Source organism: Neopsephotus bourkii, unplaced genomic scaffold (genome assembly GCF_033783945.1).
Source record: "Neopsephotus bourkii isolate Nb327-2 ecotype Australia unplaced genomic scaffold, CSIRO-AGI_Nbou_v1 NB_272, whole genome shotgun sequence".
NCBI lineage: Eukaryota > Metazoa > Chordata > Aves > Psittaciformes > Psittacidae > Neopsephotus > Neopsephotus bourkii.
The window spans coordinates 8990565-9014683 of NW_026900781.1; the positions used below are offsets into that span (position 1 = coordinate 8990565).

At 39.9% G+C, this 24119-nt stretch overlaps 1 long non-coding RNA gene across 1 annotated transcript; it reads right to left on the reverse strand.

The window, feature by feature from the left end:
• Positions 1-938: 938 nt before the first annotated feature.
• LOC133208399 (uncharacterized) lies at positions 939-19967 on the reverse strand. The gene is made up of 3 exons (XR_009724360.1): positions 19891-19967; positions 13045-13138; positions 939-1014 (listed from the first exon to the last, which is right to left on the reverse strand). It is a non-coding gene; the product is annotated as an uncharacterized LOC133208399 (long non-coding RNA).
• Between the last annotated feature and the right edge of the window lie 4152 nt (positions 19968-24119).

Here is a 24119-nt window from a genome sequence, read left to right on the forward strand (position 1 = left end):
GCCTTCAATGCTTAGGCAACTTGGAGCTGTACTCCCACCACAGCTGTTAGTTCCCATCTGAGTTTTGTTTCATTTTGTTTTGTTTTTTGCTCCAGAGAAAGTAGTGTGCTCTGCCATATAAGCACTGCCAAGTGACAAGTTGCATGTTTCAGTGCTGTAGCTTCCTTTCACTTCAGTGCACCAGCAGTCTTTCTGCTACTCATTTCCTCTTGCACTTTTAATATTTCCAGACTCTCATCATACTCTACAGTTGAAATATCATTATTATTTCCAAATTGTGTTCACATATTTTCTATTCCATCTTCCAGATTGTTAGAAGAGTTGCTGTAGAAAACCAGGCTATACGCCAATTCCTGCAAAAACTCAAACTCCTACATCAGAAACCTGTTGTCATTTGTCTCAAGTTTTCCTTTAGAACAATTTAGCCTTTTTCAGCTACTGCAACAGTGTTCCCATCCCTGCCAATTGGCGTTGTTTTCCAAAGGAAATTTTGTGAATCATATGACCTAATGTTTTCTTAAGATCCAGAATTATTACCTCTGTCCTCTTTCCCTTCATCTGCTCTTTCTGTCATTCAGCTGAGAGCAGCCACAGTACACAAGTTGCTGTGGCACAGTTTGGAGTAGGCACTTGCTACTTCTGTAGTACCCTTCTTTGCTACTGGTTTTCAGATTTTCTATCCTAGTAGCTCCACCATTTTACTGGACAGACACAGTACATTTACTAGATGCATAAATGACCAAATTCTCTTTCCTCCCACTAACTTCTCCCACACTTTACCCTCTGTGTTTTACATACTCTTTTTTATTCCAGGGGCCAGTGGTTTAGCTTTTAAAAGTAGATCTAAACGAGTTGGTATATTCACAAATTTCCTTAAGATGAAGGAACCATCATCACTGTGTTCTGCTCAGTTGTGCATTTAATTTTCTCAGGTATTTACTTATCTGCATTTATCAATAACCATGCCAACTATGTTCTTCATTGCTTCTTAATTGCTTGTGCTCTTTTATTTCCCTTTAAATGATAGATTTTTTAAAAAGCAGCTTAGTGGTTCAGTCATATTAAAATCATAATTGATTTTGCCTCACTCCTCATTTATTAATGGACTTACAGTACCTTCTCACTAATAAACCTCCCAGTAATGAGTTTAATCCACTGAGGATACTTTTCTACCTCAACAAACCACCAAGCAATTTAGGACAGTTGGTAGTCTCTGCTTAAGGGAGTCAAAAAACTGGAGTAGAAATTTATGCAGGCCATAATTAAAGTACTTTTGGAGAGCTGTGTGGGGAGTTTACTGATATTCTTCGCATCATGCCCATCTGTGGTCAGTGTAATTAATCCTTCACTCACAATCCAGTTAAGAACTGACCTTCACTGACAATTTTTGGTAAAGGGGAAGCTTCAACTAGCTATGTAGCAAACAAACTCTGGTCATTTTCTTCCTCTGAACAGCAAAAGTTTGTGAAGTTGATGAGAGCAGATCTTTTTGGAGCTGCTCAGTGCTGCGGAAGGTGTGCAGACAGCAGAAAAGCCAGACACCAGGATAACGGCTGTTGCAGATGTGTGGAAAGCCCAGTACACTCAGAATAATCACGAGCAGGACCTTGCTGGTTCGGTAGAGGAGAAGATTACCTCATGGAAGTAAAATATAATCAGTAGTTTCTACTGGAATTACTTAAGTGAAAGCAGAGTTATACACTTGAGGGAGGGAAGAACTTTGGGCTGAGCAGCTCTTAGATTGCAAAGGTTTAATCGTGTACCCTTATGCATTTAATGACAAATCCCTGTGACCTCCTTTCCTTCCAGGATTGTAAGATTTTAGGAGCAAGAAACTTACTTGTTCAACACCTAAAACACTGGAGTTATGGTACAGGAGGGGGTTTCTCATAAATCTAAGCTTGTATTGCTGGTTAACAGGAAATTCCTGTAAAAGTGCTATTCTCTCCTGTCCTCACACACAATTACTTAAAGACAAACGAAAGAGGACAGTGAGGGGAGTCCTCCTCCCTGCTGGTCTGTGGGAGTTCCATGGCAGATCCTTTAATGACTGATAGGGTGCTGAGGGGAAGAAAATGAGCTAACCTGGGGAAGCTAGTCGTGCTGGGCTCAGCCCTCCAGCTGATGCAGTGACCTTGTCAGACTGCCTGTTGACTGGGAGTTATATGCTCCCTCTTTTGCACCCCATGGGAAGGATGGTGCTGATGTCTTGCCTTTTTGGTTTGCCGGCACTTACTGCTAATTTGCAAAGGCATAAATACTTCCTAATGCATAAAGGAGAATCAGGCCTAGAAAGATTAACCTTCATACAGAAATCCCTTACTTTCTTCTGGATCTTTCCTTTTGGGATTTTTGGATTCTAGAGGTATAACGATTAATAATTTTGGTGAGCTCTGGGATGGACAGTGTATGTTTCACTTTTTGCTATGTACTTACTCTTTGCCCGTTTGCCACATACATATATATATAAATGCTGAAGTGAAATCTGTCCAAGATTTTACATTCCTCTGTATGTAATTAACCCATGTAGAGTTTTATCCATGGTAATCCATCACTGATAAATAATTAACACACACACACACAAATGCTGGTGCCACCCAATCAGAATAACAGCAAAGTAGACTCCTTTGTATTGAGATAAACAATTCTACTAAGTGAAGAGGAATGTAAAATCTGGGAGGGGATGCAGAGAGAACATGGGAGAGTGCAGCTTGTCTAATAGTGTTTTTAGTTGTCATTAAACACAGTCAGGGTTTCCAAAGCTAACTTACATGTTAACACAATCCAAAACACTTCTATTAAATTATTTTTTCAGAACTCCAGTACAGCAAATGATGCAAAGCCAGAATTCCCCAGACAATGCACAGAACATTAGAGAATTAGTTTAACATTCTGACAACCCTGCAATTTTATTTAAACAAGTTCTTCCCTACCCAATTCCCTGCAGAGAAGTATTGTACCCTTTTGTTGATTGTAGTGGACATATTGCAGATCTCCGATTACCTTCCCAAAGGACCACCCACTACAAGAAGTTTCTTGTGTTGCAAGCACAGCGTAGCTCATTCCTCCCCAGCTCTTATTCAGTTTCTTTTTTCTTTCTTTTTGTTTTTTCCTTTTTCTTCCCATCTCTTTTAATTTTCTTAGTATTCTCATATGCTGTGGATGAGCTGACAGACTAGCCTGCCATCTGTTCTTTCATGACATGGTGCAACCTAATCAATTATCCTCAAACCACTTTGGAGTAAATAAAATGTCTACAATAATAATAATTAGCCAGTTAAAGAGAAAACAGAATCGTGCAACTCCTGGTGGGAATTAGATAGATTTCAGAACAGAACATTTTATTAACTGAGATTATTAGACCAGGAGAAGACAACTTTGGGAGGGAAAAAAGTCACCTACAGTAATTTATTCTGAGGCATGAATATAAGACAGCATCCCTAGATTCTGGATAGCTTTGAGCCTTTGTAACCAGTGATGCCAGACACAAGTAGATTTCCCGCTCATGAGTTTCTACTATTTTGCAATTATTAGATGTGTTAGCATGAACATGAGAATTTGTATTAGAATTAGCACTATTTTTAAATAACAACAAATATTATTAAAAAAAAAAAAAAAAAAGAAAGAAAAGCAATGACCAGCAGATGACATTTAGATAGTGTGAAGAGGCAATATATATTTCTCCAAACATATGAATAAGTCCTGATGTCTTCAAGGAGAGATTTGTTTAGAACAACCAGTGTAAGTAAAGATCCTGAGTAAGAATAGTACATTAAACATGCACCCACTTCAACAACAGGCAAAAAGCAGAAACACAAACTGCTACAAACAGAAATCATGTTTGCAATGTGATATTAGGAATTAAGAAAATCAGGAACGTAGCAACTGATATTAGTGGATACCCAGGATCTCACAAAGCAGGTCTTTATGAAGTTAATCTGAACATTGTTTTTTTTCACAATGCAAGCAAATACTTGATATTTTAACTCTATGACATTGATTTAGACAGAATGCAGTAGCAACATAATTGCTGAGCATTCAAAATATGTCTTAGCACTTGAGTGCTTAGCACATTTTCAGTATTTTCACTTTTGCAGCATGAAGGAAGTGATAGATGAATCAGAAAGATTCAGTGTTCAAGTCAGATCATCAGCAAATTGCCAACCAAGATTTCGCTCAAGGAACTGATACAGTCTCCATACATAGAGCACACTGATGGATCACAGGGAAGAATTTCCTCATTACAGTCCTCATTTTGAGTATGAACGGATGTCATGTACATTCTAATTTCTGTGCCCTGAAAGAATTCAACATGTGTATCTGTGCTAACACATAGTGGTTTTGATCAGTAAGTTGTAAAATCAAGGGTTTTTTTTCTGCCATGTTTCTGAGTATTAAGGACATGAAAATAAGTAAAATAGCTTTATATGTACAGGTGCTGTCCCTAGCACTTCACATACTTCAATTATCATCTTCTAGAGAACCATTTTGTCAGTAAGTTAGAAAACCACATAACAATGTGAGTCTGAACTTTCAACCCAAAGCTGCCTGATCAGCCTGAGATAATATAGACTATCTCCTGCGAAGTAAAGACCATGAAAAAATGAGATTGTACAAAATATCAACATAAAGGCTGTACAATTACAGGCTACAACTTTGACGTATATAGATATCAGACCACCTACTGTAGTATTCCAAAATCTTGATAGCTCTAAAATGAAAATACTGAGTGCACTATGTGTGTTTGCTCTCAAGCTGTCCCATCTTAACTGGCGGGAGACTGAGGCAATTGCCCATAAAACACAATGCGTGGCAGCAAGGAATCTCTTGTGTTGTGATGCTGCTCTTTACAGGCTAGTGTTTCTGTTCTTACACATTGATGGTGAGGTATGTGGCAGACTCAAGCTTATCATCGTGAGCCCATTGCAACTACTGACAAGAACACAAACAATCAGGTAGGAACATGTAGAGAGAGGGTGGAGAAAAATCCCCACCATGATATAGGCCAGTGAAGATAGATACAGCAATGAATCACATAAGATCTTCATCAGTCCGTCCATGACTGCTCCACTGTGATTTCTGTGACATGCATGTACCAATGTATTTGCCTGTTCAGGTTCTCATACCATTTCTCCTCCTGCAGTAGACAAATAATTCTGGCATCGTGACAATATGCTTCATTTACAATTTTCTAGGTACTTCAAATGAGGATTCACCTTCCTGTTGCAGCTGATAACTTGCTTCTGCATGTGTCTCTGTTTTACTATCCACTTCAGAAAAGGGCTAACAATTATATGCCTGATGTTTCTCTAACTTTGACCACCTAGAAATGTGATTTTGTGATTTTTGTTGAAATGTAGGACATGGATCCCTTGCAGGCTTTTACAAACATGGGAGTTCCCATGTGTCATTGACACTGATGAATTGCTAGATCACTACAGAAGAACTTGGAAATGGCAACAGATCTCACTCCTCTGTAGCTAACTTGAGCTCCTGAGAGGGACCAGAGGGGGTTTTGATTCTTTTTATTACATGTTATCAATTAAGCACTTAACAAGCTACAATAAAAAGCAACCTTCCAATGGAATTTTTAATGTAATGGAAACAAATTACCTTTGAGATGGTTATAATTTGGAATATTGACTAGAATGAAAATAAGGCAAATGACAACACATATTCATCCAGATTGCCCATAACGACTTGCCAGGCATCCCTGTTTCAAATCAAGTAAATATGTGTGGCTTCTCTTTGACAGCAGCACAAAATGCCATGTGAAACACATTGAATGGCACAGCTAATGCAGAATGCTAGCAGAAGATACTGCAGCTTTTGTTTTGAAGTGAGTACCTGTTACGCAATTCTCTTAGAATGTGCTTCTGTCAAAGAATGAAAGAAAAAAAGCCTCAGCAAACAAAATCCACAATTCTCAAACATTTCTCAACTCAGAGGATACTGCCACACTTGGGCACAGCCTACTCACAACAATTCTAAAATTCTGGTGTTGGCACAGATACTGTATTTGTAGTACTCAGCAGAAGTAAAGGATCAAATGGTGCATGAGGGTTGGGATGAAGGTGTTTAGTGGAAGTGAGAGTCTTCAACTCTCTAAACAAGATGATGTCATAAACAAAAAATAGCAGTGGCATTCAATAATATCAGCAATGTGCTAATTAGGCACATGGGAAGCTTTCAGCAGCTCCCTACTATTTTGAGAACTACTATGAACAGGACTTAGCTTTATTGACATGCAAACATTAATTCACAAGCTTAAGATCTTGTCTATGTAATTCGGCATATATCCAAGAAGATAAAAGCTGAAGTTAATATTGAAATCTCTGACCAGTCACCACAGACTCATCTGAGTGACAGCTATGAGGGAGAATGCAAGTGGTTATCTTTCCATTACACTTCTCACACAAAGTCAGCCCCAAATGTGATCTGAGGCTATATGGATGAGTGACACACTTTGCCCTCTGCTTCTTCGCCCTCGGGAGAAGTGGGGAGAGATGCAGTGGAGAGAAGATGAGGTGTTGACTGTGTTTCCTGTCCATGGAGGCACACAAAGCAAAACAGAGTATGTGTGAAGGCATGGACAGCACTGCTCTGGAGTGGTATAAGCTCTGCAGGCCACCTGCTCAGAAGAGAGAAATTGTCTCTTACTGAACTCTCCCACATTTGTACAACATCTGACACTATTCCTTTGTAAACCTCACTCTACATATGTTTTCTCACCAGTGTACACAATGTTACGTGCGCCGCTCCTCCTCCCCCAAGCAAGAGGATCCTTTAATTTCACTACAGCACATTGTCTTGTGTGATGTCCATATGCACAGTACTTCTAGAGATGTGTGGTTGTCTCTGCATTACAGAGAGAATATCATCTTTGTCATGGCCAATGCTCTCTCAACACTGCACATTTGTTAAAGCTTACTTATTTTCTTAGTTGTTCTCTCTATTCCCTACAGTACTTGCAGAGTGTATTCAACATGTCACAGAGCAAGCATACAGTTGGTGCTTCCCCAGACATATTAGTAAATTTAATAACTTTCAACTTCTTAGATGTTTTCAGTGATGTTCTCAGTACCTTAAAAACTCTCATGACAATATGAAAAAAACCCCTTTCAGTGCTCCACACACACGTGTGGACTTTCTCAGGTGCTGTACACAAGTTCAGTTAGATGCTCTCCAGCCTTTGATCTTCTTTAGTCAGAAGAAGGAAGTCAGCTAAGGAAGGAGGATATGAACTTTCTTTCATGCTTGTTCTATTTCTTAGGTCCAATAAAAAGGAAAGCACAAGGATGCCTGGGGAATTGAGTGCAAGATAATCAAAGAAATGACTCTGAGGAGTTTGCACCCTGCCAGCTATCCTGAGCTTTGCCCCTCACTGATATGGCTAAGCTGTGGGGAAGGAGGGCTTCCTTGATAACAGGGGTTAGTGTCTTTTCTCCCCGCCCCCCCCCCCACCCCGACCCCTTCTCTACCACCTCATGCTCATCTTTATTAGCTTTTTCACACTACACAGTACTCTCATCGATTACAAGGGCTAGCACAAAGCAGCCTAATGATGGGTCAGTCTTAATGAGAAAAGCGGCTGCTCTTGAAGTGGCGTGGCTTCGTCTTGCACCCTGCTGAGTCCTGGCATGTAGAGCTTTGCCTCCTTTTAGAGAGCAGAGCCATGGAAAATCAACAGTGAACAGCCTGGTGCCTCTGAACAGAAAGGGCCATGTGCATGGCTATTTAGTGCTGTAAAAGAGAGAGCATTTGCACAAATGGAAGTGAACATAAGGAGGCCTTCAGAGAAGAATGGGGCCTTGGCAAATTTATAGACTCCCCTGAAAGAAAGTGATTACAGATCATTATCCAATTGAGGCAGATTGATGGGTTAGGGTCAAAGTAATACTGCAGAGCTCACTGGAGGGACAATGCCTGCTTGTCAGTTCTGTCCAGGAAAAGAAAGAAAAGGGAAACTACCACACAGAGAGGAAAGATTTAAGCTTTTCCAGCCTCTATCTGAAAAATCGTTACTTATCCTGAACATGTGTTCTTTAAAAAAAAACCAAAACAAAAAAAACAACCTGAAATTGCAGGAACAGTACCACCGAGTTAAAACTGGGCATCCACAATTATAAATAGTTGTGCAAATACCAAGCAAACAGCATACGTGCAAAGCCATGCGACCGTTACTCCCAGAGATCACAAAGAGTATTGGCACTAGTAATGGGTAAATCACATCTTCATTTCATTATTAAAAAACAAAAACCAAAAAACCAAAAACAACAGCAACAACAACAAAAAAGATGTCTTCTGAAATGAATGTGTACATTTTTTTCAATTTGGGGAAAGAAGGACGGTTTTGTTAACAGCTATGGTTGAACAGATTTGAAGCTCTGCAACATCTGGCCAGGCAAAACTCAGCAATACTAACATTGAATAAAAGGAGAATAAATGTTCTTCTATTGTTTCTTCTGAATTGATTTTTAGAGTGTTTAAAGTGCTTTGCATTCATGCACTTTTCAAATAGCCATAGAAATGGAAACAGCATGGCCCAAAAAGCAGCTCACAGCATTGTGCATTTGCCTCCCATTTTCCAATATGATTTTGGAATGCAAAGAATTTGAGCAAAGAGAGAAGACAATGCGTTCATGAGAGACCTGATTTGGTTTTTAATTGTGTTTATTTATTAACTTCTCTGTTGTTCCCCATGTCTCAGAAGCAGAACACCACACATGCTTTAATGGATGTGTCCCTGTGTCCCAGGAGATAGCAGAGTAGTACTGACCCCGTTTCAAATAAAGGCTCAGTGAGGCAGCTTGCCTTGGGGCCACTGCCCTGGGAGTTTGCAAGGGTTCCCTCAAGTTCCATTACAAAACCTACACAGGCATGGAAGTTACAGCTCTGGCACTCACCGTGGTATTCATGGCACCTTGTGTGCTCTTGCAAAGGGTATGCAGACATAGAAGGACCCATTCTGAGTCCACTGAAAAAGAGCACAGCAGTCTGCTGCTATGGACTTCGGCTCAGGCAGGAAGCAGTCCTGGTAGAGCAACCTGAAAAATCTGTAGGAATACTACTAGGTCCAGGTATGAGCACCCAAACTGCCATCTGTTGCAGTGATGGAAATGACCTTTCCTGCATCCCTTAGATAAACTCTGGCTCATGGTTGCAAATAACTGCATACTCCAGGACTTGCTTGGTCTCACTTAAGGATAACAAAGGAAATATAAACACTGCTGGCTCACACACATCTGCAATTTGGGAAAGTGTTAAAAGCATCAGGAGAGACTCCCAGACTCTCACTTCAGTACCTCTCTTGTACATCACATGTGTTTCTTTATGTTCATTTGGTAGCATCCCAGCTGCAGGATGGTCATGTTCCCTCCACAGTTTCAAAAAGAGGATCTTTAATACCTTCTCTGGAAACAAAGTGATCACTCATCAAACTCCTGTTTCTTTTTTTACTGTGTAACCTAGACTCCAGGCACCAGCATTTTTTCTTTTCTCTTATGATTCTCAAAAGAACTAAATTTTATGTGTAACCAGCAACCCTTCTCCACTGCCCTGAAGAAAATTTCTCATCTCCTCTTTTAGCTATAAACCAGAAAGGATCTCAAATTGCATTCATCCCAGAAAAAATTCCTAGAAAGAGCTATGGCAGTGCCCATGCAATGCCATTCCACACAAGGCATCTTCCCCCACCTGGGCAGCTGGTGAAACCAGGGACAGGTTGCATGGTAGGCTGGACATGTTTGTTAGGCTGGAGCTTTAACTTACACCTATATTCCTTAAACTAAGCTTGACACTTTGAATCTTTTCCCATTTTCCTCATTCATCATTTTGTTATACGTTGTGATGTAGGCTCCTCCATGCTATACATTCTTGAATCTTTTAGTGTATAATGGACTTGTAACTGAGACAGGATACAACTTATGACACAGCATACACTGTATTAAGATTTTTTTTCTTTCCTTCCAACTTTTCTCTGATTTGGCCCAACAGTATTCTTTCTTGCTGTGCCTGGTTTAGGAAAAACTTGCAGCTACTCCTTTCCTGAAGTGCTGCTGGCATTTGTTTCCACTTGCCTCCTCCAGTTTGGCAGGAGATACGCATATGCACAGGACTCCATATGTTTCCAGAGATAATCTGCCTTTTACTACCAGTAAGAATAACCTTGAGTACATATTGCACTGTCACAACATATTTTCTATATGAATCAGAAAGTAAAACCAGTGCATTGGAAAAGCAGACCATACTTTTAACAGGCAAATTCATAAGCCAGGCTTTTATGAATAGAGCAAACTGAGTGGTGGGGGCAGGGGAAATCACAGGGAAACAGATGTGTGCTTATGAACCAAGCTCCCTGTCCTACTGACATCAAGTTACATTGGGGTTGATCCACAGAGAAGTATCCCTGTAAATGGAGGCTAGGTGCTGAACTGTTCATACCATTTCAGTGAAATCAGTGTGAGCACACCGAGTGGAAATCAGCACAGAACAAGGTTGAGGGAGCAAAATGGCTGTTCCCTTCCACTCCAATCGAGAAAACTATCAGCTATACAGGTTAAAAAAAAAAAAAAAACAAACAAAAAAAAACAACCAAAAACAACCCCCCCCAAAAAACCAAGACAGGAAAAAGCTCCAACAAAATCCAAACCACAAATCCTAGAATCAGTTGTGAATAAGAGAGGGAAAAGAATGTTTCTCTTAAGGACACTTTCTGCTCTATTTATAGCTATAGTTTGTATGGCGTTTAACTCCTGACCCATAGGGTTCTTAGGCAAGTAAGAAATGTACAGATGTGTATTCTAAGAGCTGTATTTCATCCATATGTGCAAAACAGCCACAGGAGAGCTGCAGAAAACTACACACTAGGGGTAGCAACCTTCCCAGTCCAGGAGCAACCTTTGAATCACACTAAGCCTATCCTCTGGCAAATACAGAGCTTCAAAGACAATTCTGCTTGAGTAAAAACTCAGAGCAAAATCCTGAGGCATTCAGTCTTCATGGAAGTTTTGTCACTTTCTTCATAGGATCTGAGAGTTTAACATGAGTAAGCCTTGCTTTTAATTGCTTTAATTGCATAATGCTTATAATACTATAGTGGAAAAAAAGATGAAATCTCTCTGAGAGGATGTACATATAGCTTCCCAGTCACATCACTGTGAAAAGGGTGAAAGGAAAACTTGATCCATTTCAGATTTCCAGTATCCTGGAAGAGTTCCCTTATTTTTAAGTTCTTGAGGTAAAAGAAAGCACAATTTTCTAACTTTCTGCCTAATATAGCTTCCTTTTTTTAACTTCTTTTTTCAATTTTTTTTTTTTTTTTTTTTTTTAAGAAGGAAGGCATCTTGATTGTGTGGGTAAATTAGGCTCACTAAAACAAGTTTCGACCTGCTCAGTCTTATCATAACAGTATATGGTGCTTTTTGTGTTGATACAGCATCCTCTCTATACAGAGCTGGCAGAGTACTGACAGCCATTTCAGATGTATAATTTGTTTAAGAAAAAATGCCAAAATTGGACTGTATTATCCATTGCCAGTTTCTCAATTCCACCTACAAACAGCTTGAATTACAAAATAACTTTTATAGTTTACTGCTTTTCTTCACAGGGAAGAACATCTTAGGGGGAATGGTTAGGTTAGGGGACACTCAGGGATGTTGGCATACAGAATACCTACAGTCATTGCGCAGATGCAAGTGCTCTCTAAGGACCTACTGAAGCCTCCTCTACCAACAGAGCTAACTCTGCTTTTGATTTGTCAAGATGTATCCTAGTGTTGAATTGTATATAGGCAGCAATACTATTGCATCTGTATAGCCTAAGAACATAAGTAGCATCAGGTTTATATGATTTATATGTAACTTCTATTTAGAACAACATAAGCAAGTCCAATATTTTAGGAGTTTCTGATCAAATCAAATGTATTACCCTTCTATTACTTTTATTTATGCATTAAGCCATGAGTAAAAAGACATTTAATTTTACCAGTGAAGGGATCATGAAGACCCTTTTCTATCTAAAAATGCCTTCACATTCTCTATTGTTTTTCACTCCCTAAAGACATGTTTCACCACTGAGATCATGACTTTACATACAATGAAAAGCTGAAGAACCTCTCTGCCCCAGGTCATTCCCTCTAATCAAACCCAGGTCCATAACAGGGCTGAAAGTTGTTATCATGTGCCTGCTCTTTACAGGCCTGAGTAAAGGACGAGGTTGGACAAACTATAGCAGGTAGACAGGCTGTAACAGAATGAGAAAAATACCAAGGAAGCAAAAGAGGGCTAAACATGAAGGATTAATTATATCTTGTACCCTTCCAAGTGGTCCTGCCTTACTGAGACTAAGGTACTTGAGAGATGATGGTATGGAAGCTTGTACTTTGAGCATGTAAAAACTAGTCTAGAAGAAGAGTTATGTATTTTCAAAGTCATTTCAATAAGGCAAAACTCCAGTCCCGATTCCTTGGACCCACCAGTTAAACTGCAGTCAAAATTGTTGCTCATTTGCCCCACAGAGGACATATGTAGTTCCCCAAATGCATAAAGTCTACACAAAACTGCCACATAACAAGAAGCCAGCCAAGAAACCCAGACAGTTTGGTTAATCAGACAAAGAGCATCTTCATGTTCATTCCGTCTTAAATGAAGATCTGAGGAATGGTTATGGACTGGGGAGGGAAAGAGAGAGTACAAGAAGTACAGCAAGCCCAAAGAGAAGGGACATGCAGACAGTCAATTAGGTAATGCACCCAAGCCTGATCTGAAGACCCATTGCAAACAGAGCAGCCATTCATGCACTGTGACATGCAGGTCAATAGAAGCAATCATATGCTTGCCTGGTACTTATGGCTATGTTTGTGAAACATCACGTGGCAACATATGATGAAACTCAACCCCTGATCAAAAACTACAGCAAATTAAAAATGCTTTGATTTTTTTCCCATAAAAAAAAAAGAAAAAAAATCATTTTTTAAATACAAAATACATCTTTTTTCCCCACTGAATTCCCATCATTCATTGAAGTGAATTTTATGGAACTCACCAGATCTCATGCTCCATTTCTGAGTTATTTCTCTTTCTGATTATCTGAAGAGTATTATTATTATTTATCTTCCAGGAAAATAAATCAAGCTCCTCTGCAAAAACCACAGAAGACACTATCCTTAAACACAAGAAAATTGCATTGTTTGTTTCAAGGCACACATTGATCAAAACAAATGTCAGAAAATAATTTTCCTTCCTATTGGGTGCTACTTCCTGCTTGGCCAGATGCAGTATGTTGTTTGCCTTTTCTGTTTCTGAAGCATCTGCTAGCAGTTACTGCCAGAAATGTGATAATGACCATGGTCGACCAGTAGCTTGAACTGGTGGATCCTGTATTCTGAGCCTCAGACTACGCAAATTGCAGATACTGCTTTTACTAACTCAAGCCACACATTGCATCAAACACAGTGGAAGAGTTTGGCCTCTGTTTTCCACAAGGACAGGACCAAGCCCATCTACAGCATATCGGAAAGCCACAAAATGGAAGCAATCCAGGCTAAAGGTTTTCCAGTAAATAATCACGCAATGAGCTCCTAGGAGGGCTTGTATCTTTTTGAGAGCTGAGTTAAGCTGTTTAGCTCACTAGCAAGTTTGGGCAAAAAGATGGCTCACAGGCCAAGCCCTAAGAGCTTACAAACAATTCTGCAACCATGAGCTTGTCTGGAAAGCTGCATTAAAAAAAAAAAAAAGAAAAGAAAAAAAAAAGATAAGTTAGCAAGCGCTCTCCTGGCAAGGTTTCGGGTTTCGGAAGTATTTGTAATGTTGGCAGAGCAAGAAGTTATTGAGTTGTACTGTTCTCTTCATGAGGTGAGTCTAATGTACAGACCTTCCATGTAGAATGGGATTTCTTCCCTTTCTTTTGTCCTCTCCCTTCCTTCTGGTGTGTGGTATGTGTTTGACATCAAGAAACAAAGCTAAGAAAATGAGGAGAAAGAGCAACATGAAGCATCAGTTTTAAGAAGCTTTTCTCTTATGTTTTTCCTAGTGATGCCTTGGAGGAAAAGCAGTTAAAACTCCAATGGACCCCAAGAACCATATTTTCTGCCAATAGATTATGAAGGCAAGAAGAATAAACATTCTTGAACACAATGAGCATAAATGTGCTGGTTGCAAAAATGTTGTCACAGAGCAGTGTGTTAATAGACAGGGGAAAAAGAGGGAAAGGATACAGTGCACCTAATTTGTTAAATCTGCGAAAACTTCACATTGAAAACAATTCCATTATATTTGCCTGGTAATCTCTGAAGAATAAAAGGGCTAACACAGTAAATTTTAGGATTGCTCATATAAAAAGTCTGATTTATAGAATATGATCAACTGTGCCTTTCATCTGGTCTGAAGGAGCCCTCAAAAGCTGTAAAAGAATTTGTGTGAGGCTCTTATCATCCTGAAATACATGTGACTAGAAATCTGCTAGAATTAAGCTGCCAGAGGCAGCAGTCCTGTTACATACTGTTGGCCTGTATGTCTGATACGTGACATTTTTTTAAATCCTGTCAGGGATAATCTATCACATAACCATCTTTTGGATTATACTTTGAGACTGTGGTCTTTTAGCACAAATGAAAGTATGCTTCAAATTGTGATTCTTTCTGTTAGAAAGATGATCACTGTGTTTGTACAAAGGAAAATCTTACCAGATAACCAAATACATAGTAAAGACCAGTGCAAAGTATCAGGAGTAAACAGAAGCACAAACCATCCCTAAGACTAAGGCAAAGTAGTGACTATTATCTATGAAAAATTTGTCTTCTCTGCTAGTGCTCAAGAAATGCAGGTTTGCATTTCAACCTATTCTGAAATCTGTAGATCTGATGGAAGGGCAGTTACCCTCGACTGTATATGCCGCAAACTGATCTCCAGGAAATAGCAAGATGACATTTTTTTCTTCTGGATTCATAGAATACTCTAGAATGCTGTTCTTTCCTCTTATATCAAATGGGAAGGCCTTTCAATGAGTTCCTTTTCAACACCTCCATCACTTTCTGCCCCAAATCAACTAACCTTCTTTGAATTTTGCATAGTGTCACATATAGGTGGGATTTGTCTTGCTTCAAGCCTGAAGTCCAAAGTCTTCTGGTTGTGAATTTTTCTGCAAGAAAAAAAAATCGCAAGCAATGAACATATGGTAGGTGGACCTCTGGCCCTGGCGTGTAAGAAACAGTTCACTAGGAAAGTTGCCTCATTAATGGATTAGGAAAATATAGTGAATACTGTACCATTCAATCTCTCTTGGAATCGAAGAGAGTTCTTCTGGAAGAACCAGATGAATAGTTATCATTAAACCTACTACAAGGAAAGCTGTCAGCACTAGCAAAAAGATGGGGACTGTGGAAAGGGATGAGCTTAGACACAACACAGGATGAATAAATAATTAACAAGGGTTTAAAGGCTAGCAACTTTCAGATTAGACCATTATGACAATGATGAGCAATTCACATATTCTATGGTGAATTAATAATATCCATAGCAAAATCAGTGGTTTTCAGTAGTATGAACGCGTTATGTGGGACAAGCAGGAGTGGAAGACATGAGGATTCCACTGAACTTATTCTGGAACATCTGTTGCTCAACCTAGTCATGAATGATTTGGAGGACAGGGTCAACAATGAGGTGACTAAGTTTGGTGTTGATACAACATGATCTGTGGTTATCAAACTGACTGTGAACAGCTGCAGAAGCATATCATGGTATTGAGTAACTAGGGAAAAATATGTCAGATGGAATACCTTGGTGATAAGGCCAAAATAATGCATATGGGAAAAACATATGTCAATATATAACTGTGCCATGTCCAATACCTCATTTGCTTCTGGATACCTGACATCTCAGAAGGGATGTAGAAAAGTTGGAATGGTAGCAAGCACAGCAGTGGAGGTGATCAGAAGTATGAAATTGCTTCCATATGTGGAAGGACTAAATAATCTGGGACACTTTCCCTGTGAAAGAATCAACTAAAATGCTAGAATGTGGTTGAAGTTCATAAAATCATGAAGGTCATGAAGAAAAATAATATGGATTATTTCCCTTTTATGTTAAGTTATAGGTATATCATGTGTGTGCGTGTGATTTTCCATGATCCAAAAGTAGGGACCAAAACTGAAAGCAACAGGAAACAGGTTTAGATCAAATGAAAGAAAGTGCTTATTCTCAAGAGACATGGTTTATCAATAGGATGTCAAAAGTATAAATGAGTTCAAAACATCCTTTGACATACTCGTGAAAGAAAGATCCATTGGGACATCTTGAACACAATGACAGAAATAAAACACACAGCTCAAGCAGGGCAGATTTTCAGGCCTGGAAGGCTACACCAGAAGCTTTGTGCTCATTACGTTGTCACCCTCACTCCACAGGCTCCTCTTACTAACCACAGCCAGAGACACTTGTGCTTATATTGCACCAGAGAGAAAAGTCTGGGCTGCATTAATATGCCTCTGAGGAACTTATAAAAATTGTAAGACAGTGAAACTAAAAAGCTAGGATATTTTTTTTTAGGAGATCAAATCAGGATTTCTTATTGTAATGACAATTTTGTTTATCCACCGCTTTCAATAATTATATTTGTAGCTTAATCCCCTGCTTTAGTAGACCCTCCCAAGCACTTCAGGTCCTTGAATGCAAAACAAGTTTTATGCAAGTAAGCCAGAAGTGGACATGCTTGGTTGCCTGGTTGTTTAATTAGAAACTGAAGCAAAAGGCATCCTGCCGCAGGGAGACAACCAGGCTGCAGACTATGACACTGCCATAGCTTTGCTCTGTCTCTCTTTAGCCTTAAGCGAATCTGATCTTGGGCATCCTGACCCTGACTAATTGCATACTGTTTCCTGTGATGCTGAGAAGCTCCTTCCACCCATTGCTGAACTATTAAGCTTCTCTGTTCTGGCTGCTAATTAAGCAGCAGAATGAGGAACTTTTTTGTTGCTGCTGTTTTGGGTTTTTCGGGCGGGGGGGTGGGGTGGAGGGGGTTGTTCTGTTTTGTACCCTCCTTTCCTCCTCCTTGACAACCCCCGATATACAGAGGTCAGCTGGATGCTTTCTTTGTCACTTTGTCACACTGTTGAGAGGTGAAGATGTCGTATCACCTTTCAGAAGACAAGGAAGGTGATAAATGCACTAGCTTGAGAGACAAAGAGTCAGGATACTAATGAAAATCTCTACTGACTAGACAGCAAAGAGAATCTCACTTTAAAAGACTGTAAAGGAAAGATAACTTTATCAGCTATACAAATGTCAAGTCTAAAGTACACTGGATTAATGCAGCAACATATTTTTCTGTCAGGAAAAAAATTTATATAGAGAATTATTTGCAAATAACTATGTAAGCAAGTTTAAATGTCATGCATAAAATAAGTAAGATATCAGTCTCTTCTGGATGTTATCTTGATATTTAGATTTACAAAATATAATGTGGCCTAGATTAGAGGACTTGTTTTTCAGATTCTTCTTCCCCCCCCCCCCCCCCCAATTGAATAGGAATTGTGCAGGAAAATTACTTTTTTTTTTTTTTTTTTTTTTTTTTATATCCTAATGAAAATAGTCACTAAAATAAATCATCAAAGTTTTACCAGCCATAAAAGCATCACTGAGCCATTATATTAGTTTATTAGGTAAAATTAAATAGAGACTTTAAATTAATTATAACCAGCTTGCAAAATAGCAAATATATTGTGTATGCAAAAAGTAGCTCCATCTGATGTGCACCAGCCACCATATGTAAAATGCCTATTATTTATCCTGTCCCTTTGAAAATCATTTCATTGGAATGTATCAGTTAAACTAAAACACATGACCCCTCTTCTTGTGACATGAACGAAATCACTGAAAAGAAGTCTTTTTAAAATTATTTATTTATTTTTCCCTTCCTTCTACTCATGTGAACTTTCTGGGAAAAAAGCAGCTTCAAGGATTTTTATCAGTATCTGTATAATGGCAAGTGCATCACATGCATCCTGAACCATTAGCTGCCTACATTTGAAAGAATTTGGTCAACATTTAGGAATTCACTTAATGAAAGGCTGGCCTATTAAAGCTCTGCTAGCTTTGGAAGTTGATTGAGCTTTTCTTTTCAACTTCCTGCATCGTTGTAAATGATGCTATGCAGTGCCCTCATGTGATATAGTCTAAACAACAAGCTTGCATTGTAACGTTTAAAAAATTCAAGTACCAGGTGATATATTTCTGTGGTACAAAGCTCTTTAGAAATCTCTGTGTGAAGTCACAGATTCAAAAAGCAACAGCTCCAAAAAACATCTATTTATATTCTGGAAAGATAAAGGAACAACACTTCGGTTGTACATCCACATGACACTTGAATAAACAAATAGAAAATCAGTAAAAAAAAACAAGACAGACAACGTTTCTTCTCTCAGATCACTCAAAGTAATAGAGACCAGAATTAGGCCCCCTAACTACTGGTTTTTAATTTTTGGCTGAAACATGAAATCAATGACTTGACACTCCTGACGTTTCAAGGCCAGTGTGAAGTTTCAAGGCTAGAAGACACACAGGAGACCTGGTAGACATAGATGTCTAAGACTGGTGTGAGAGCAGCGGGTTCTCTACTGGAAAAAGAGGGTCAGCATTGCTGCCTTATGGCATGTCTTGATTAAAGTAAATGCCTGATGTAGGAGAACAAGCAGCAGGATGGCATTAAAAGAAGAAGCAGTTAGCACGTGGAGGACATATCAGAAGGGGAGCCCACTGACTGCTTGAGCACTCACCTGCATCCCAAACACAGCTACATTGCTGCGTTTATGTGATGAGCGAGATATGTTTTCTCAGGATTGCAGAGAAGAAGGTTTCCTTTATATGATCTATTTTCTCTTCATGGCTTGGGTAAGTGTAAGCGCTACAAAATAGTGTCAGATGGGTGGCACTGGAGACTGGAATCATTAACTAAAAGAAGTTTAATCTCATTTTGGGATTTGCAAGCAGAATGCCCATGAATGAGGATAGGACTGGGCTCCGTTTCCATGGGATAAGTCAAGCATAGGGAACAACATGTAACAATTATTCCCCTTCCAAGGCTTGGAAAGAGAGTTGTGTCACATAAGCTTGGCACAGGGTCTCTCTACAAGACATCTGATGAATAGGTTTCAAAATTAAATTTATGAAATTAAATTTAATTTTAGAACAAATCTACAGACAGCATGCATTCCAGCTTATTTTTCTTCAGGCTCCAAGGACTAAGGGTTTGGGGATTTTTTTTTTGTTTTCTGTTTCCCAAACTGATTACCTACTTAACTCCTCAAATAATTACCCCTGTTGACTTTGATCTGTAGTTACTGTGGAATAACACCTTCTTCTAGTGAGGCAGGATGCCAGCTTCCTTCAAATGAAAGGCCTGGGCTTATGAAGTAATTTTATGATGATCTCACCAATTATCTTCTTGTCTCTAATCTTCCCTTTTGGGTAAGGTTATTGGGAAAGCTGAGTAAGGTAACTGTAGTCTCAGGACAAATTTATCCTTGTCTATTGTAACTTGCCTTTAAGACTGGATGCAGTACAATTACTCCCTGTGGGGGAGAACTCAACATAATGACACACAGGAGACTGCGCAGACATAGATGTTTAAACACAAGCAAACAACACCTTTTATACCAATGATCAGGAGATTTTTCTTTCAGTTTGTACGTGAATTTTGTGTGGTGTTAAGGTCATTCTGCTTTTGACTTGTTCTGCTCCTTTCATTCAAAAGAAGTCAATGAAGTAACTATTGGCAGCTGTCCCAGTATCACCAGAAGGAAGGCTTCTCCAATATAGATTTCATTCAGGGTATACAAGACCAATGACAACAGAAATAAGGATGTATATCATGTTCATAGTACTGTGCCTGTATTACCAGAGTCTGGCTGACAGTGGAATGCAGAAGTTTCTTCTCATAGAATCCATTTTTCATGACTTCCGCCCTCACCAGATGTAAGCAAACACCCAGACAACAGAAAAATCAGTGTCTAAAAATAGTGCAAGCCGTAATAATGGCTGGAATCAGACACTGGAGGGAGACACAGCTGCACACACTAAAATCAAGGCACTTTCTTGTCCCTTCTTGCACAAGTATTGAGTGTATGCACTAAAGCCCCACTTGATATACCTCCATTCCTCATTTGTCACATCAGCAAGGAAGGAAAGAGGAAAAGAATGCCTGGGCCAGTTAATGAACCATAAAGCCCTACACTTTGTTGCTGGTGGAGGAGAAGCGCGCAATTCCTGAATAAAGCCTGCAGAAATTCAGCAGCAATGGTGTGGAACTGTTTTTCGAATCAAGCCCTGAGAACCCATCATGATTTGCATTCATGTAAACACCTACATTTTTTTGTTAACTGAACTGATTTAACTGCTAATTAAAACTAGTCAGTAAGCACAATGCAAAATTAATTAAACCATTTAGCTGGTAGATGCAAATGAGGCAAAGTTATGGCTTGGACACAACCAAAATAAGTACAAGTACTACTCATCATCTGGCAAAATAGTTCTTGAAGTAAAGAAATCTTTCCCCAGAGATGATGTAAAGCAATAAAAAAAATAAAAAGCAAAACATACTGCTGACTACATATGATCTTTTATTGATAAAATGCGCTGGAATCCAGGTTCTCCTCTTTGAAACAGTGACAAACTGGGCTCAGTGGATTTTTAAAATATTCTCCCATACATGAAACCTTTCAAAGTAATTTCTGGATCCCAACTTGCTCTTCTCAAGCATGCAAAGTTACTACTGTCTGTCACTGGCAAGAATTTTACCTCAATCTGGACTTTGTATTTTCGACAACTATTTTAATAGCTTTACATTTTCTCAGAGGGAAAGTATCTGCTTGGCAAACTATATTGACTGATGTTAAGTGGAATTAGTGTTTTCTGAGGGCAAGGCCAGAAATGTGTGTGGCTCTGTGGTAACTCTGCCCTCTGCCTCCTCTTTCCAGAAGACCCATGTGCCTCACAACCCTGATTGTACTTATTCTACTAAGACCCCCTAGGAGAGGGACACACAGTTACCCACATTGTATAAAGTGTGATCTGAAATAGGTTAAATAAGCATTAGATTTAAAAAAAAAAAGCCACACACAAAAAAAAACCCACCCACCCTCCCCCCCCCCCAAAAAAAAAACAAAACAAAAACAAAACAAAAAACCTCTAAGATGCCCATAGGTGTAGTTCAGCAGCAACCGGACCCAGGGATAAGTGAAGTCCTTGTGAATCACCTAGGCTCTTTGCGTGGTGTGTGGTAGTACTCAGGAAAGTTTCCTTAGGCAAGTTCAGATATCTAAGAGGTATTTTACAATGGTGCAATTCAGAGCTAAGTGAGATGCCTACGACTACACAGTGTAAACTGTCCTTCCACCTTTTCCGTTATTTCAGGTGTTCCAGAACGGCACTGAAAACAAGAGCACATGGAAGGAAAGATGCTTGTGCTCAAGAGACTCAGCCCAGCAAGAAGAGCTGAGGGCAGAGTTAGAACTTAAATCTCTCCCTCCCTGGCTCTCCGTAGCAGTGTCCCACCTCCTCTGCCTCCTGTGCATGCAGCTTATGCCTCACTCAGAAACAGAACAGGGTTCAAGCTTTAGTTTTTATGACACACAGTTGTCATCACAGAGGCTTTACACATTTCTGCAAATGTCAAACAGTCATCCAGAATGCAAGAGACCTTGCTTCCTTTTCTCCCACTGCCTGAGGGAATGTAAGCTTGCACACCCTGCTTCTGGCCATCTAAGCCAGTGGCCTGATGGCGATGCTGCATAGGAGCACATGTTGCTCCATAGAAACGTGCTCAAAGACCCTTGGACAGAAGACAACACCCCAGAGCACTGGCTGGGGAAGGACTGGCTGCTCACAGGACTGCATCCTGTACCTGTTTCACAGACATCTACCAGGCTGACCCCCACAGGGACTTCACTAGCAAGATGTGTAATTCCTGACTTCCTGGTGGGGTTGGGGATAGGCTTACCCGGAAGGCTGAGGCATTTCTAGCAATGAGCAAAGTGTGACTTGTCAGCACTGGAAACAGGATAAAGTAAAGCACGCATGTTGATTAGAGACTGTATAAGCAGAAAGCTTGGACTTTGGCTAGGTCTAAAGCAACACGCCTGAGGCACCCAATGAAGTAGGCAACAGCCCCCAGACCCTTCTCCTCACTCATAACCTCCAAACCATTCTGCTGCCTTCCTGGTCTCTCCTGAACAGCAAGACCCAGCCAAGTACAGGAGGGACTGCCTATATTACTGGGATGCAGGGCTGCACATGCCTCCCACAGCAGCTGGGAAGTGACTCTGGCTGGGTCCTCCATGGACCAGCCTGGCAGCCAGGCATCCTGACTGTCGGCATTCAAATGCCATGCAGAACATCATCCGTTTTGTCAGCAAAATGCTTCATTTTTCTATCTGTGCTATTAAATTGTTTGAATCTAGTTGGAAAACCTAAAAACAACAGCTTGCTTATTTTAACAAAGTAAAGAAATCTTCCAGCCCTACTTCCAACCCTTGCTGGTTGGTTTACGTTTGATAATAGACTTCTGTTTGAGAGACTACCATATCGTTTCTCATTACCATTATTGTTATGACAATCTAAAGAGTCTTTGTTTCATTAATATTTTTCTCAGCCACCTTTAGATGCATATCTGCCTTTAGGTACTTCCTTCTAACACAGAAAACACATGGTGGGTACTTCTGTTAATGGCAACAATACCCCAACTCCTCAAGTATTACAGTTAGTGCGATGGTTATCATGCTCTCTCTCCCACTTTCAGGTAGATCATCATGAGCTGTGGGAGACGATATGCTGAAAGTGTGCACAGCTCCAGCTAGAATAGCATCTCTAACACAAGACACCTGTTATGGTTGTTGTGCACTAGGCTTGCTGACTGTTAGCTTTGAGGCAAACTTAATGTAGTTACACTGCTAAAGGTCTGGTACTTAGCTGCATACCACAAAGACGGTGCTAATGCAGGCTAAAATAATTTTTCTTTTCTTTTTGTAAGTACCGTTACTAATATATTTAACATAGTTAAAAATGCGTTATATCTAGGACTCTCTTTAAATGTGTGTGCATAAATTAACTTGGATACCGTTAAATAGAATTTAAAGCAGCAGAAACAAAATAGCATTTTGCAAAAAAGCATTTAAGCCGAAACAAACGCATTACAGTTAAAGTTTCATGAACACTGATAAGATTGCTGAGTAAAACAGCTTAGTAAAAATGAAACAGAAACAAAAGACTATATACCTCTCTTCAGGCAATGGGAAGCAGCTTCAGCTCCAAAATTCCCACTTGTAGGGAATACTTGACTGACCAAGAACTGTCTCTTTTGAATGGAGAGGAACACAAGGCAGGCTTTACTGAGCTATAGAGGCAAAAGGAGTTCAGCTAAGGGTGCTGAGGTACAGCTGGTACTTCAGCTGTGTCATGATGCACTGCTTTCCAGTTACTTGGAGAACAAGTGCTGAAGAAAGCAGCTCAAATATGAAAAACAGCTCTCAGCTTGGACTGCTTCCTCCTGGCCCTGCTGCAACAGCAAAGCACGTAGCTGTGTAAGACAGCAGGCTGCTGCAGCCAGCACAGTAGCTGCGTACTTAGCCTGTTTTCCCAGTCCCTGGAAACCCAGAATTTCTGCCACCAGTGAAGGCAGAGTCAGGATGCATGGGATTTCCAGGACACCGAGACAAACATCTGGGTAGCAATTGTAATTTTCTTCACTCTTCCCAACCTATCACACATCTCATAGGCTGACAGAAGTAGCAAGGCTGGTTCAGTAGGCTTGTCCATCCTGGTTCTGCTACTTTTCCTGTCCCATCCCCCATCAGTTGCCTCCTGCTCCTCCTCAGTTCTGCCTACACAGGTGAGCTGGATCTCGGAAGCTGAAGATATTAACTCTAGCTAGGTACCTTGATAGTGTGGTTGTTCTAGAGTTCAAGTTGGCCCAACAGGGCTGCACATCACTGTACTGTACTGTGATGTGTAGGCACATGCACTGAATTAGCCATCTCATTGTCTGCACAGCACAGGCTTGTAACAGCCTGAGCAACTGCCTTTCTACTAATCCAGAATCTTCATTATTTAGTTCAAAGGTCCTTTGGAGTA